General features: G+C 39.4%; 1 protein-coding gene across 1 annotated transcript in view; it reads left to right on the top strand.

Annotated features, from left to right (window-relative positions):
• LOC150079141 (uncharacterized) overlaps window positions 1-14,394 on the top strand; it is a 73,617-nt gene that overhangs the window by 41,161 nt on the left and 18,062 nt on the right. The window lies entirely within an intron of this gene.

Genomic DNA, 14,394 nt, shown 5'->3' with positions numbered 1-14,394 from the left:
CAGGCAGGGGGGAGACAGATCTCTGTCTCCCCCCTGCCTGGGGATGGGGTTCTAAAGGGAACCAGGCCTATTCTCCCTGCCTATCCCCCATACTTCGCCTGGTGGGGCTCGTCTCCACTGACCTCTTTGGGGATGCCTACTCTATCATCCCTATTCTTCTTTCTGTTTTCCCCCAGTCTTCAGTCTCCCCCCTTCTCACTAAATCGACCAAGGTACACCCTTGACAATGCCGCCAAATTCTAATCAACGTCCAAATTTCACTGGTTTCGTCTAAATCTCTAAGACAACAAACACTATTAGCTTTTATCTAGCGTATAGCCTCACGTCTAAATTTAATAACATCAAAATTTTGCCCGACCTATTAGGCCTTTAACACATCACTTTAGCGTTCAACCCCAACCAGCGATTTCCAAAGAGCAATCCCATTAAGCACTAATGTCAAATGCATAAAAATTTTTTTTTTTTTTTAAGGTCCTAGCCACTGAAATCCCAGGAAACTATGTGGCAGGACCTACCAGAGCTATTTGTTGTGATACTGGACACACGTGGCAGGGTATGGGCAACGTCAGGCCCTACTAGGGTCCTGGCGGCCAGTAAGCCGGTCAAACAATGGGCACAACATATCACACTGCAGAGACATGGCCCACACACTTTCAAGTCTCTGGCTTGACAGTGTACTGTCCTCGATACAGCAAAACACACGCAGAGTTGGGAGAAATCCCAGGTGCATTTGACACGAACATACCTTATACCTAACCTTACCTGCAGTGTACAGCATTAACATTAGTACAGGCATATGATGCAAGCTTATGCAGCATCAGCCAAAAAAAAAAAAAAAAAAACCTTTCCACTTCACCCCTCTGTTCGTTCGAAATACCTGTCCAGCTGAGCCTTAAATTTATTTAGGCTATCAACTTCCACAACAAGGGATGGAAGTCTGTTCCACCAACCACCTACCCGCTGGCTAAAGGCAAATTTCCGCACATCTATCCTACATCTGTCTTTCCTCAATTTGAATTTATGCCCTCTCAGGTGATTATTCTGAGCAAGAGGCAGTATCCCATCAGCATTGAGCATGCTCAAACCATTCAAGGCTTTGTACACCTCTATCAGATCACCTCGCCGGTGCCTAGTCTCCAGACACTGTAATTTGCAAAACTTAAGCCTTTCTTCGTAAGAGCAACCCTTCGTTCCGTTCACTAACCTTGTTGCCCTTCTCTGTACTCGTTCCAGCAGCTCTACATCCTTCCTGAAATGAGGCCTCCAGACCTGTATACAGTACTCAAGGTGCGGCCTGACCATTCCTTATACAAGGGAATAATCACCTCCCTATCCCTTCTAGAAAAATTCCTGTATATCATTGATAAGACACCATGAGCTACTCTTGCAGCCCATCTGCACTGCTCAGAGAACTTCATATCTGCCTGCACAATTACCCCCAGGTCCTTTTCATTCTCTACCACTGTCAGCGTAGTACCACAGAGTTGATACGTTGCTCTGGGGTTGCTGTTTCCCATATGTAGTACTTTACATTTGTCAATGTTAAACTTCATTTGCCACCTCTCAGCCCATCTGCTCAACCTTTCCAGATCTTGTTGCAGCAGCCAAGTGTCAGTAGCATCCTTAACAACCCTGCCAACCTTTGTATCGTCTGCAACCTTGAACATTAAGCTTGATATGCCATTATCAATATTATTTATAAATACAGAAAACAACAATGGACCCAACACTGAACCCTGAGGGACTTCACTAATAACATTAGTCCACAATGAGCAGTGTCCATTAATTACCACTCTCTTCTGCCACTCAACCATCCCTTAATCCATAGCAACAATTTGCCACCAATGCCACACTGTTCCAATTTGTGCAGCAGTCTTCCATGTACAACAGTATCAAAAGCCTTTCTAAGATCCAAATATATAATATCAAAGTTATTCCCTGCATCCAATTCTTTTGTGACTACATCATAGTATCCAATCAGATTGGTCAGGCAAGACCATCCCTTAACAAAACCATGCTGTGTCTGAGCTATAACTGAATTCTTGTCAAAATGATCCTGCAGTGCTTCTTTAACCAGTGCTTCCATTAATTTTCCTGGAACAGAAGTTAAACTCACAGGTCTATAATTACTTGTGTCAGCCTTTGATCCTCCATTGTGAATTGGGGTTACATTTGCACATCTCCAGTCTGTGGGTACCTCCCCTGAGTCCAAGGAAGCTCTCATAATTATGGCTAACGGATTGCTTCCTTCCTTTGCTGCCTCCTTTAATATAACTGGATAGATCCCATCCACCCCAGGTGCCTTTCTTGTATTTATCTTCAACAATTTCTCCTCCACTTTACTCTCAGTTATTACAAGATCATCTAGCTCACTGCCAGTGTTTACTTCATCTATGGCATTCCCCTTCCTGAATAACTCCTCATGTGTAAATGTAGATGCAAAATATTGATTTAGTTTGTTAGCTACCTGAGCAGGATCATGAACAGTTGAACCATCGATATCAAGTGGATCAATCTGATTCATCCCCTTCCTTCTAGAGTTTACATAAGTAAGGAACTCCTTGCTGTTTTTCTTTGCATCCCTTGCCAAAGATTTCTCGTAATCTGCCTTCGCCTGTCTAACCTCCTTTGTAACTTGGTTACAGATCAACTTATATCTATCATAGGCTTCTGTGTCACATGTTAATTTATATGTATCCCATGCATTTTTCTTCTCTGCCATATGTCTCATTAGTTCATCTGACATCCATTTAGGCCTGAACCTTGAACAATATTTCTTAGTTGGTATATAAAGCCTAGTAGCTTCCAAGATAAGTTCTTTGAATGCTTCCCATTTTGAATTTGCTGTTGGTAACGTCATCAGTTGGTTCCACTGTATAGAATTTAAATACTGTCTCAGACGACTGTTGTCACCTTTACGAAAACAAAAACCCTTCCCTTTACTCATGATGGTAGTTACCTCTTTGAGTAAATCCCATTTCAGCACACTGTGATCACTGCCACCTAGTGGTTTTTATCTGCAGATTCTTAATGCATGAAGAATCACTAGTAATAATCAAATCAAGAGTATTACTCCCTCTAGTTGCCTCCTGAACATGCTGATGTAGAAAACAATCAACCAATAAATCCACAAAAACCTTGCTAGTGTGTCAGTGACCAGCCCCCAAATTCCAGTCAATATCTGGGAAATTAAAATCCCCCATTATAAGACTCTCTGATGTACTGGCCCACTCTATTTCCCTGTACAGTTTCTTATTATACTCATCAGACTCATTAGGCCTATAGCACACTCCTACTCTCAATTTTGATCTCCCAATTCTTATGTCACACCAAACTGACTCGACACTGCACTGTCCAGCGATGTCGACTGGCTTCAGTTCCTTGGATTTTATGTGTTTCTTAACTAATAGCATAGCCCCTCCTCCCTTCCTATCCTGTCTATCCTTTCTGTAGACGTTGTACTCCCCAAATTCCAGTTCTGCATTACTTATATCTGTGTGACACCACGTCTCTGATATCCCAACAATATCCGCCTTTGATGCTTTGAGCAATACCTCAAATTCATCAAATTTATTTACCAAACTCCTAGCATTGGTGTACACGCAAGTATACATGCACCTGTTCTTTTTCTTAGCTACCCTAACATAACCCATGTGTTTACTTGTACCCCAATGACTCTCAGCAGTCTCTGAAATATCCTGCATCGTATTTTCCCGGCTGCTGCTCATTCCAAGAGAAGCAGTGCAAGAATCACTTTCACCTCTGCCAGTGGCTACTGTTAATCTATTAGTCCTTGTATCCCCCCAATCTAGCAGTTTTCCGACCCACCTAAAACTGCCTCGATAGCATCAGCAAACATTCTTGCATCCTTTCTATTTAAGTGTATTCCATCACTGTAGAAGCAGTCTCTCCTGTTAACAAGTACAGACCAGACTGAAAAAAATTCTACCTCTTGAGCCTTGCACAATCTTTCCAGGGCCGAATTGATTGACAGGGCTCTCATCATATACTCCCTCCTATCGTGTCTGGGCAGAATTGCAGACACTTTCAAATTCAACCCTAATTCACGGCTTTTTTTCAACAGTGACCTGTACTTGTTAAGTAATTCCGCCGGTCTCCTACTCTTAATATCATTAGTGCCAACGTGTACAACTATATCACCTTTTGTGCCTTTAAAAGATGATATCCGCTCTACAACGTCATCAACCTTTGCCCCTGGCAGAAATACCCTGGTCTTGTTCCACTTATCCTTTTTACAAATCATGTTTCCCGTTTCCCTGACAATAGAGTCACCAACAACTACTAGTTCCTTTGGGACCAGCGCATTCTGCCTTGGGGGTTGCTGCTGTGTTGCGCTATGCCCAAGTGCAAGCTCTGGCGTTGGTGTGGGCAGCTGAGAGCTTGATGGGCCCCTCACTTTTAATCCTTCGAGGGCATCCACCCTGTCCTTCAAGCTCTCATATAGGCCCATAACAACGCTGAGTTGTCGTCTGATTTCCTTACACTCCTTGCATCGTGCACATACAAAGACATCCCCATGCCAGTATCATGTCCCGTACCTGACTGCTCCACAAACATCAAGCAAATAGTGCATTTTAAAAGGCTGTGATTCAGAGGGCAACTGCCCCCCTCAGTTCTCCTCTGAGCCACAGCACTTCCATTAGCTTGAACCTTTTGCTTTGCTGCTCTGGTCTGAGTCATGATTTCGATTTAATTTCCATAAAATTTAAATTTCAGTACAAAATTAAAACCCTAAACTTGTATCCCAACACAGTTATAACACTATATTTATGTTGCAGTATCGAGTGTTATCTACGAAATCCCTTTATATAACTTCCGAATCAAGTTAAGTATTAATTATTTATTTTTGCTAATTATTTATGTTACGTAATCTAAGTCGTTATATGTATATAGTTAAAAGTACAATTGCTGACCGGGCTAGCCGGGTGGGTAAAGTGCTTGCCTGGCAACCCAAAGGTCGCGGGTTCGATTCCCGCCTCGGGCTTGGATCAAAGTACTGCAAAAAACCTTGGGAGGTGCATTATGGCCACAGAAGCCTATGCGCCAACAACTACCAAAAAAAAAAAAAAAAAAAAGTACAATTTAATTGACAATGAAGTTCAACAAGATTAATAGATTTACTGATTAACTGACAATATTATATTATGTACTATACTATACTAAGCTTATGCTATCTAGTTCGAGATATTTTGTATCGCATAAGAATGGTGGCAATTTACGTACGGTAAATCTACGTACACTTAAGTATCATTAGTACACTTAAGTATTGATTAACTTCCAACTCTCGCTGTCTCAATTCAGAATATACTAAGGATCCTGACTAGCTACTTACAGAAAATAATTTGATATAACAATTGGTTAATAAATCGGCTAAATATGGTTAAAAAAAAAACCTCTCGTTCAACGGAGCTGCAACTTGTAACACGTGGATTTGATACCCTTACTGATACTAAGTAATACCTACAAAATCTCTATCTAAGTTAAACTTTAAACTAAGTATCATAACTAGGAATATAAAACTACTCTAGAAAATAAGTTAATATGCCAATTTAAGCTAATAAAACTTCCCTGTTCCAGGAGCGGCAATAAGCTACGTCCGCACAGGCTATTTATTAATGATGTTGATAAAGGTACAGACTTATGTTTGTGAAATAAAATAGGACTTGGTTTTAGGACTGAAGTTAACTAAATTTTCTTCTTCCCACTGGTGAATTACCTGAAGATCAGCATGTAAGATCTACTGACAGTTACTTGAAATATTAGCTGTTTGTACAAAGCAAGTTTTGTAAGTACAACTATCAAATGCATCTGATTCGATTTTCTATTTCTGCTCTGTAGAATACATGTTTGTATTCTATCTTCCAAACACATGTTTGGAAGATATGGAATTGATGCAGAGCTTGTGCAATACCCTATGAGCAAATGTGCTACTATTTTTCATAGATCCCCCTTACTTCATTTGATCGTACCTGTTTAATTTGGCAAAAATGGTGGGTCACCAGACCTAGCTTTCGTTTTAGTTTCTTGAAAGTGTTCGGATTTTTTTGAATTCTGCGTGAACAATGCCAGTATTTCATCTTTTCTGAATTATTTGCAGTATTTATTGTATGTGCTTTTTAATGGTTTAATAAAAAAAATTTTATACCTATTTTAAAATAATAATAATAAATAAATAAATCTGCTTAAAATTGCAAAAATCATTTTATACATAGAACAGAAACATTAGTCTCTTATTCTCTTTTATTTGTGAAATTAAAAATATGCATATGCACATATATTTTTGCTTATTATGTATACCTCTCTATATACATTAAAAAAGTTTCCCTCCTAGTGATATTTATTCGAGCCAATGGGAGAAGAGGGCAGGGCAATTACATCACTACAAATGCTCAGGTAAATAATTACATCGTTGTCCATTGAAAGACAACTGCCTCCATAACTGTCACCAACCTCATGCACATGCTTCACTGTCTGAAACATGGTCACACCCGGCATAATTTGATGTTCCATTGTAATGTCAGCTGCTGAAGGGACCCGATATAGTTTGTATATTTGTAAATAGTTGTATGTTGTAATTTTAAATATTTGTATAGTTTGTAAATAATTTAGTCCTGCTCTTTCAGATGCAACAATATTCCTCATGCATTATGGAACCCAAAGCAAAAGGCACTTTTCCTAAGTGACCTATGTAAATGCAGATAAATAATTACATAGTGATATTTATTGCACCTTGAGAATGCCTTGGGGTGGGGTAGCCAATGGGAGAAGAGGGATGCAGGTCATGTGGTACAATTGGGCGGGATGGTTATGTCACTACAAATGCACAGATAAATAATTACATAGGTCATTTCCTGATTAGATATTGATCAGTGCATTTTGACAGGTGTCTTTTTACGTAGAAAAGATTTGACTTACTTTGTCACACCTCTACATTTTACGTAGAAAAGCATGTGCGGGGGTTGGCGAGTAGGGGGTAAAGCCCCCTAGTAAATATTAAAAATTAAAAATACATTATATATATATATGATACTGTTAGCTACTTTTGTTTTGGGTTTATTTCAAATTTGGCATGATTCACAATGCTCAGAATTTGAAACTACATCTCTTGCTAATCACAGTACAACTTCCATTTGTAGATAAATATCAGATTTTTGTTCCTATTTTTAATACAGTGGTACCTCGGGTCATGAACGCCTCTAGTCACGAACAAATCTGCCTACGAACACAATTTCTGAACAAATTTTGACTTGACCCGTGAACAATGCCTCGGCGCACGAATGCACAAACATGGCTTTGGCGCCATGTTTTTGGCTCGCGAACAGCATCAGTCGTACTCAGGTTTGCACGCTGTGAACATTGTTTGCCATTGCGTTGTTCTTGATACAATTTTTTTTTTTGCTTTTTGCATTAAATTAACCCTCATTATGGCTCCCAAGAAAGTGAAAAGTGTTAGTGACAGCAGTGTAAAGAAGCCTAAGCATATTACAGTAGAAATGAAGAAGGAAATAATAACTAAACATGAGAATGGTGTTCGTGTTTCTGATCTTGCCAAGCAGTACGACATGGCTAAATCTACGATCTGTACTATCTTAAAGAACAAAGATGCTCTAAAGACGGCTGATGTGGCTAAAGGAGTGACTATGTTAACAAAGCAAAGGTCTCAAGTGTTAGAAGAAGTAGAAAAATTGTTAGTTTGGATTAATGAAAAGCAGCTTGCTGGAGATAGTGTTAGCGAGGCCCTAATATGTGAGAAGGCTTTACTTTTGCACAGTGATTTAGTGGCGAAAACGCCGAATACAAGTGATGCTAGCATTGACGAATTTAAAGCAAGTAGAGGCTGGTTCGAGAAGTTTTATCGATGAACTGGAATTCATAGTGTTGTTAGGCTTGGAGAGGCAGCTAGTTCGGACAAAAAAGCAGCAGATGCCTATGTGGAGGAATTTGCAAACTTTATCAACTCTGAAGGTTACGTACCACATTAAGTTTTTAATTGCGATGAAACGGGACTTTTTTGGAAAAAAATGCCAAGGACCTACATAACTCAAGAGGAAAAGTCACTGCCTGGCCACAAACCAATGGACAGGCTTACACTTTTATTGTGCGCTAATGCAAGTGAGGATTGTAAGATTAAGCCTCTTTTAGTTTACCATTCTGAAAATCCGCACGCTTTTAAACGCAATAAAGTGCTAAAGGGTAAACGTTCGGTATTGTGGAGAGCGAATAGCAAGGCTTGAGTGACAAGATTACTTTTTATGGAGTGGTTGACTGAAGTTTTTACGCCAACATTCAAGAAATACCTTGAGGAAAATAATTTGCCCCTTAAGTGTCTGCTGGTTATGGACAATGCTCCTGCCCATCCTCCAAGTATGGAAGAAGACCTTGATGTTGAATACGACTTCATAAAAGTCAGATTTCTGCCTCCTAACACCACTCCTCTCATCCAGCCCATGGACCAGCAAGTAATTTCCAACTTCAAGAAGTTGAAGTTGGAAATCACGCAGGGTCAAACACGGATTTGACCCTGACTGATTTTTGGAAGGATCACTTCCATATCCTCCACTGCATAAACCTCATTGACAAGGCATGGAACGATGTCTCTAACCGCACGTTTCAATCTGCCTGGAGGAGACTTTGGCCAGGTTGTGTGCCTGATAGAGACTTCGAGGAGACAGATGTAACTATAGTAAATGAGATTGTGACCATTAGCAAGAGTTGGGCTTGGAGGTCAACGAGGAGGATGTGGTGGAGCTGGTGGAGGACCACAGACAAGAACTCAACACAGAAGAACTTGTTGAGTTTCAACATGAACAGATGAAAGTTATGCAGGAGGAGCACTCGGGAGAGGAGGAGGAAGAGGTGGTACATGTTTCAAGTGCTGAGATCAAAGAAATTTGTAGCGAGTGAAGTGCAGGTTTTCATTGAGAAGCATCACCCTAACAAAACTGTGACCAGCAGAGCAGTGGATATTTTAAATGACAATGTGATGTCCCATTTTCGGAAAATTATCCAACAAAGAAAAAGACAAATGTCTCTGGTTCGTTATCTTGTGAAAACACCAGCCACCGAGCCAGCAATCAAACCACTTCTCAGGATACAAACAAGAGAAAAAACACCAGAAATGCTCGACGCTATTATGGAATGGGACTCTCCTTCGAAGGAGTAGTCTTCCTCCTCCTCTACCATCTACCTGTGCCAGCAACTATCAACCACAAAGGTAAAGTTATACTGTATATTTTATATTATATATTTTTGCCACACATAAATCCATAAAAAAGTCAAAAAACAATATGTTTCTGGGGCAGGCGAACGATTAATTGGATTTGCATTAATTTCAATGGGAAAAATTGTTTCGGTTCGCGAACGGAGTCAAAGAACGAATTAAATTCATGACCCGAGGTTCCACTGTATGTGAAAACAATAATAAATCTTTAAAAAATAACTAGGGTAAAACTAGATGTTTATTGAACTAGTGGGAGAAGAAAAACATGCAATGAATTTGAGGTATTACTCAAAATATCAAAGGCAGATATTGTTGGGATATCAGAGACGTGGTGTCACACAGATATAAGGAATGTAGAACTGGAATTTGGGGAGTACAATGTGTACAGAAGGGAAAGACAGGACAGGAAGGGAGATGGGGGTTATGCTGTTAGTTAAGAAACACATAAAATCTAAGGAAGTGCATCCAATTGATGTTGGAGGACAATGCAATGTTGAGTCTGTTTGGTGTTACATAAGCACTGGGAAAGGAAAAAATGAGAGTAGGTGTGTGTTGTAGGCCTAATAAATCTAATGAGTATAATGAGCAATTGTGCAGAGAAATAGTAGGCCAATAAATCAGAATGTCTTATAATGGGGGATTTTAACTCTAGATATTTACTGTAATTTGTGGGTTGGTCACTCGCACACTAGCAGGACTTTTGTGGATTTATTGGATGACATGTTTTCTACAGCAACATGTTAGAGAGGCAATCAGAGGGAATAATACTCTTGATCTGATTATTCATGCATTAAGAAATTGCAGATAAAGGAACCACTGGGTGACAGTGATCCCAATGTACTGATGTGGGAATTGCTTAAATATGTAACTACTATCAAGGCTAAAGGGAAGGGCTTTTGCTTTTGTAAAGGTGACTACAGGGGTCTCAGACAGTTGTTAAATTCTTTACAGTGGGATCAACTGGTGATGTTACCAACATCGTATTCTAAATGGGAAGCCTTCAGGGGAATAATTTTGGCAGTTCCCTTTCCTTATAGAGTTTATATAAGGAAAGGGATGAATTAAGTGATCCAAAGGGACGAATCGGTTTGGATCACTTAACATAGATGGGGTGACTGTTGATGATCATGCTCAGATAACTGATAAACTGAATGAGTATTTTCAATCTACATTTACACATGAGGAGTTATTCAATGAGGGAGAGTGCCAGAAGTTTATCAAACCCTAACAGGGAGCTAAGTGATTTTGTAATAACTGAGAGCAAAGTGGAGGAGAAATTGTTGAAGTTAAACATAAAAAAAGCACTTGGGGTGGACGGGATCTATCCAGTTATATTAAAGGAGGCAGTAAAGGAAGTAAGCAAACCCTTAGCCATAATTATGGGGAAGTCCCCTGAGTCCCCTTGGACTGAGGGGACTTCCCCATGGACTGGAGGTGTGCAAATGTATCACCAATTCACAAAGGGGGGTTCAAAAGGTGAACAAATAACTATAGACCTGTTAGTTTAACTTGTGTTTCTGGGGAAAATAATGGAATCACTGGTTAAAGAAGCATTACAGGATCATCTAGACAAGACTGCAGTAATAGTTAAGACACAGCATGGGTTAAAGGGAGGTCTTGTCTGGCCAATTTGATTGGATACTGTGATGTGGTCACAAAGGAACTGAATGCCAAAAATAATTTTGATATCATATACTTGGATTTCAGGAAAGATTTTGATACTGTTGCACATGAAAGACTGCTGTACAAATTGGAGAGGTATGGCATTAAGGGTAAGTTGCTGCAATAGATAAAAGGATGGCGAGTGGGAGACGACAGAGAGTGGTAGTCAATGGATACTGCTCTTCATCGGAGGATGCAGAAAGGTCAGGGGATGACCACCGCATATTCCCGGAGCAATATGGCCTTAGTTGCTAATGCTCCTAAAAACCAAATAACTAACTAACTAACTAACTGCTCTTCGTGGACAAATGTTATTAGTGGAGTTTCCCAGTGTTCGGTGTTGGGTCCATTGTTGTTTTGTATTTTTATCAATGATATTGATGAAGGTATATTGGGTTTAACGTCCAAGTTTGCAGATGATGCAAAGGTTGGCAGGGTTGTTAATGACAGTAAAGACAGTATGCCACTCCAACTGGATCTAGGATATATCATCAATGTTAACTTCAGTTGCCAATGATATATGGCAACTGAAGTTAACATTGACAAATGCAAAGTACTGCCTATGGGTAGCAATAACTGAAGAGAAACCTACCAACTGTGTGGTACTACAATTAGGGAAGTGGAAAGTGAAAAAGACTTGGAGGTAATTGTGCAGTCAAATATGAAGTTTGCTGAGCAGTGCAGACGGGCTGACAGGGCAGGTCATGGAGTCTTGTCAATGATATATAGGAATTTTGCTAGCAGGGACAGGGAGGTGATTATCATATACAAGGCAATGATCAGGCCACACCTAGACTACTGTGTACAGGTCTGTAGGCTTCATTTTAGGAAGGATGTAGAGTTGTTAGAATGAGTACAAAGAAAGGCAATAAGATTGGTGAGGGGAACAGAGGGGTGCTCTTACCAAGAAAGGCTTAAGTTCTGCAAATTGCAGCGCCTGGAGAGTAGGCACTTGCGAGGTGATCTGATTGAGGTGTATAAGGCCTTGGATGGGTTGAGCAAGCTGAATGCTGATGGGATTCTTTCTCTTGCTCAGACTAAGAGCCTGAGGGGGCACAGTTTCAAATTGAGGAAAGATAGTTGTAGCATAGATGTGCAGAATTTTGCGTTTAGCCAGCAGGTAGTTGATTGGTGGAACAGGCTTCCATCTTTTGTTGTGGAAGCTAATAGCCTAGATAAATTTAAGGCTGAGCTGGACAGGCATTTGGAACGAATGGAGGGGTGAGGGAGGATTTTTTTTTTTTTTTTTGGCTGATGCTGCATAAGCTTGCTTTCTTGCATTGTATGCCTCTACTAATGCTAATGCTTATGTGCTCCAGAATCTCACAGTATGAGGAAGACTTTGCTTTTGAGAGCTTATATTCTTATAGCACATTGTTTGACTCGTCACTGATCCATATCCCTATATGAGAGCCTGAAAATGGAAGAATTCTTAGGACAGCCCGACGTTGTTCAAACTCATTTGAAAGCCAGTGGCCTGTAATACTCAAATGGAGAATTATTTGTAGTAGTTGTCCAAATATCAGTGGTTAAAGAAATGTTGGCGGCTTTATCAAGGGATGTTTGAAGTTTTCTTTTTAACTTCTGAAATATATCTGGAATGATTTTATCAATGAAATATTTTCTACTTGGAATATTGTAATTTGGGAAAAAATTTTTTTAATAGCTTTTGTAATTCAATGTCATGTGTTACAGAATATGGTTGAAGTCTAACAGCTATCATTTCTCCAATTAAATAATGGATCTCTTTGGCCTTGTGGTCATTAATATCCCAAAGCTTCTTCTTTGTTAATACTGTTTCTATAGTAGTTTGCACTTTAGCAGGAGGTTCAATGGTGCTGCCACTTCCTGATGAACATTAAGCATATGTCATTTTCAACTGATCTGATGCTTCTATTTCTTTTGACATTTCTTCTGGATGGAACTTTTTGAGATGATTCATCTCACATCTGGTGAGTATGGGCTTGGCACGCCCAGGGTCTTGAGCTGGATATCATCATTCTTCTCTTTCTTCATGATTTCCTTCTACTTTTGCCTCTTGTTTTCTCTCTCAGTAACTCGGGAATTTTTTTTTGGCTGGTGCAACAAAAGCCTTAGGCTTCCAAGCACCATGTGGCTAATAATAAAAGTAATATTTGTAGTCGTTTTACTGCCCTTTGATATGGTGGTATCACATAAATTACATATGCAAACAGTTTTGTCCTTTGGATTTATTGTAAAATACTTCCATGCAATACTTGGTGCCATAATGGTTACTTTGACAATTACTTAAATCCAGGGCTGTAGTGGAGGGTATACGCTGTATACCCTCTGAATTTTTTTAAGTGAATAGCATATACCTTCTGGTTTTTGAAAGACTTGAAAAAATGAGTATTATTAAAATATTTACTGAAAATTAAAAAAATAAATTTATTAGAATTTGATTCCTAGGCAATACTTATAGCTTTGTGCGACTTCTATGCAATTGAAGCAAATTTGATTAATAAGCCTGATATGCACAGTATACTCTACTTTTTGCAACATTTATAGAGTATACCTTAAATCTAGTTTTACGACTACAGCACTGCTGAAATCTTATTAAAATTTAATGTGAAAAAATATTAAGAGGATTTAGATTAATGGATTAATAAGGTGTACAAACAAACTGAATACAACAAGAGGCGAACGTAAAGAAACTGACATGAGAACCACAGGAAACTAACCGATAACACGCATCATCTCTTTACCAAGAATGCAGTGAGAAACTGTAGTAGCAGCAGAGAAGTTTGTTGGGTTGGTTGGTTGGTTGGTTGTGCTAGGGTTTAATGGCACATGGACTATGTTGGTCATAATGCGCCAGTTCATATGGTATGATCAGTTTGTTGGGTAAGTTTCCTGTAATTTGCTGTGGTTCTCATATTGGCTCTTGTTTCAAATTTCCAAATTCAGCATCTCCTTGTAAAAGACTTTTTCAAGTTCCAAGTTTGATAAAAGAATAACCATCAATGTGTATTTTAACACTATTATTAATAATGCAAATAACAAAATATCACTTCAGTTTACCTATAAAACCATTAAAAATCGTTAAACTCATTGATGTCGAGTAGAATTATCGAAGTCCCCAGCGATGCCGGTAAAACACCAGTTTGCGGCACTCCCCGGCCATGGTCAACAACTGGTTTTTGCTTGAATCCCTCCCTGAGTCGCTTAAAAATCTAAACACAAATGAAAGTCAATTAAAAACATGACCCACCTTATAATTGTTTTTTTTTCCCTTCTAATTACGACTATTTTTTTATCAGTTCACGTCCTTCATGCAACCTTCTGTTCGTTACGTAGTGAAACACGAGGGGTAGGGTACTTTAAACTGGAGTATACCCGTGCTGCCAAAAGTCTAGAATGGTAGCAATGTAGAAAGACTTGAGTAGGAAAAAATTTTTTTTCATCCATGAATTGCAGTCCTTCTTAATGGGTTCAAGTGTGACAGGCAGACTATCGAAGTAGGAGTCACG

The sequence above is a fragment of the Mastigoproctus giganteus genome, chromosome 10 (genome assembly GCF_048544385.1).
Source record: "Mastigoproctus giganteus isolate SK-2022 chromosome 10, ASM4854438v1, whole genome shotgun sequence".
Classification (NCBI taxonomy): Eukaryota; Metazoa; Arthropoda; class Arachnida; order Uropygi; family Thelyphonidae; genus Mastigoproctus; species Mastigoproctus giganteus.
Note: the sequence above shows the minus strand (reverse complement) of the source record. Positions and strands in the feature narration are given on the sequence as shown.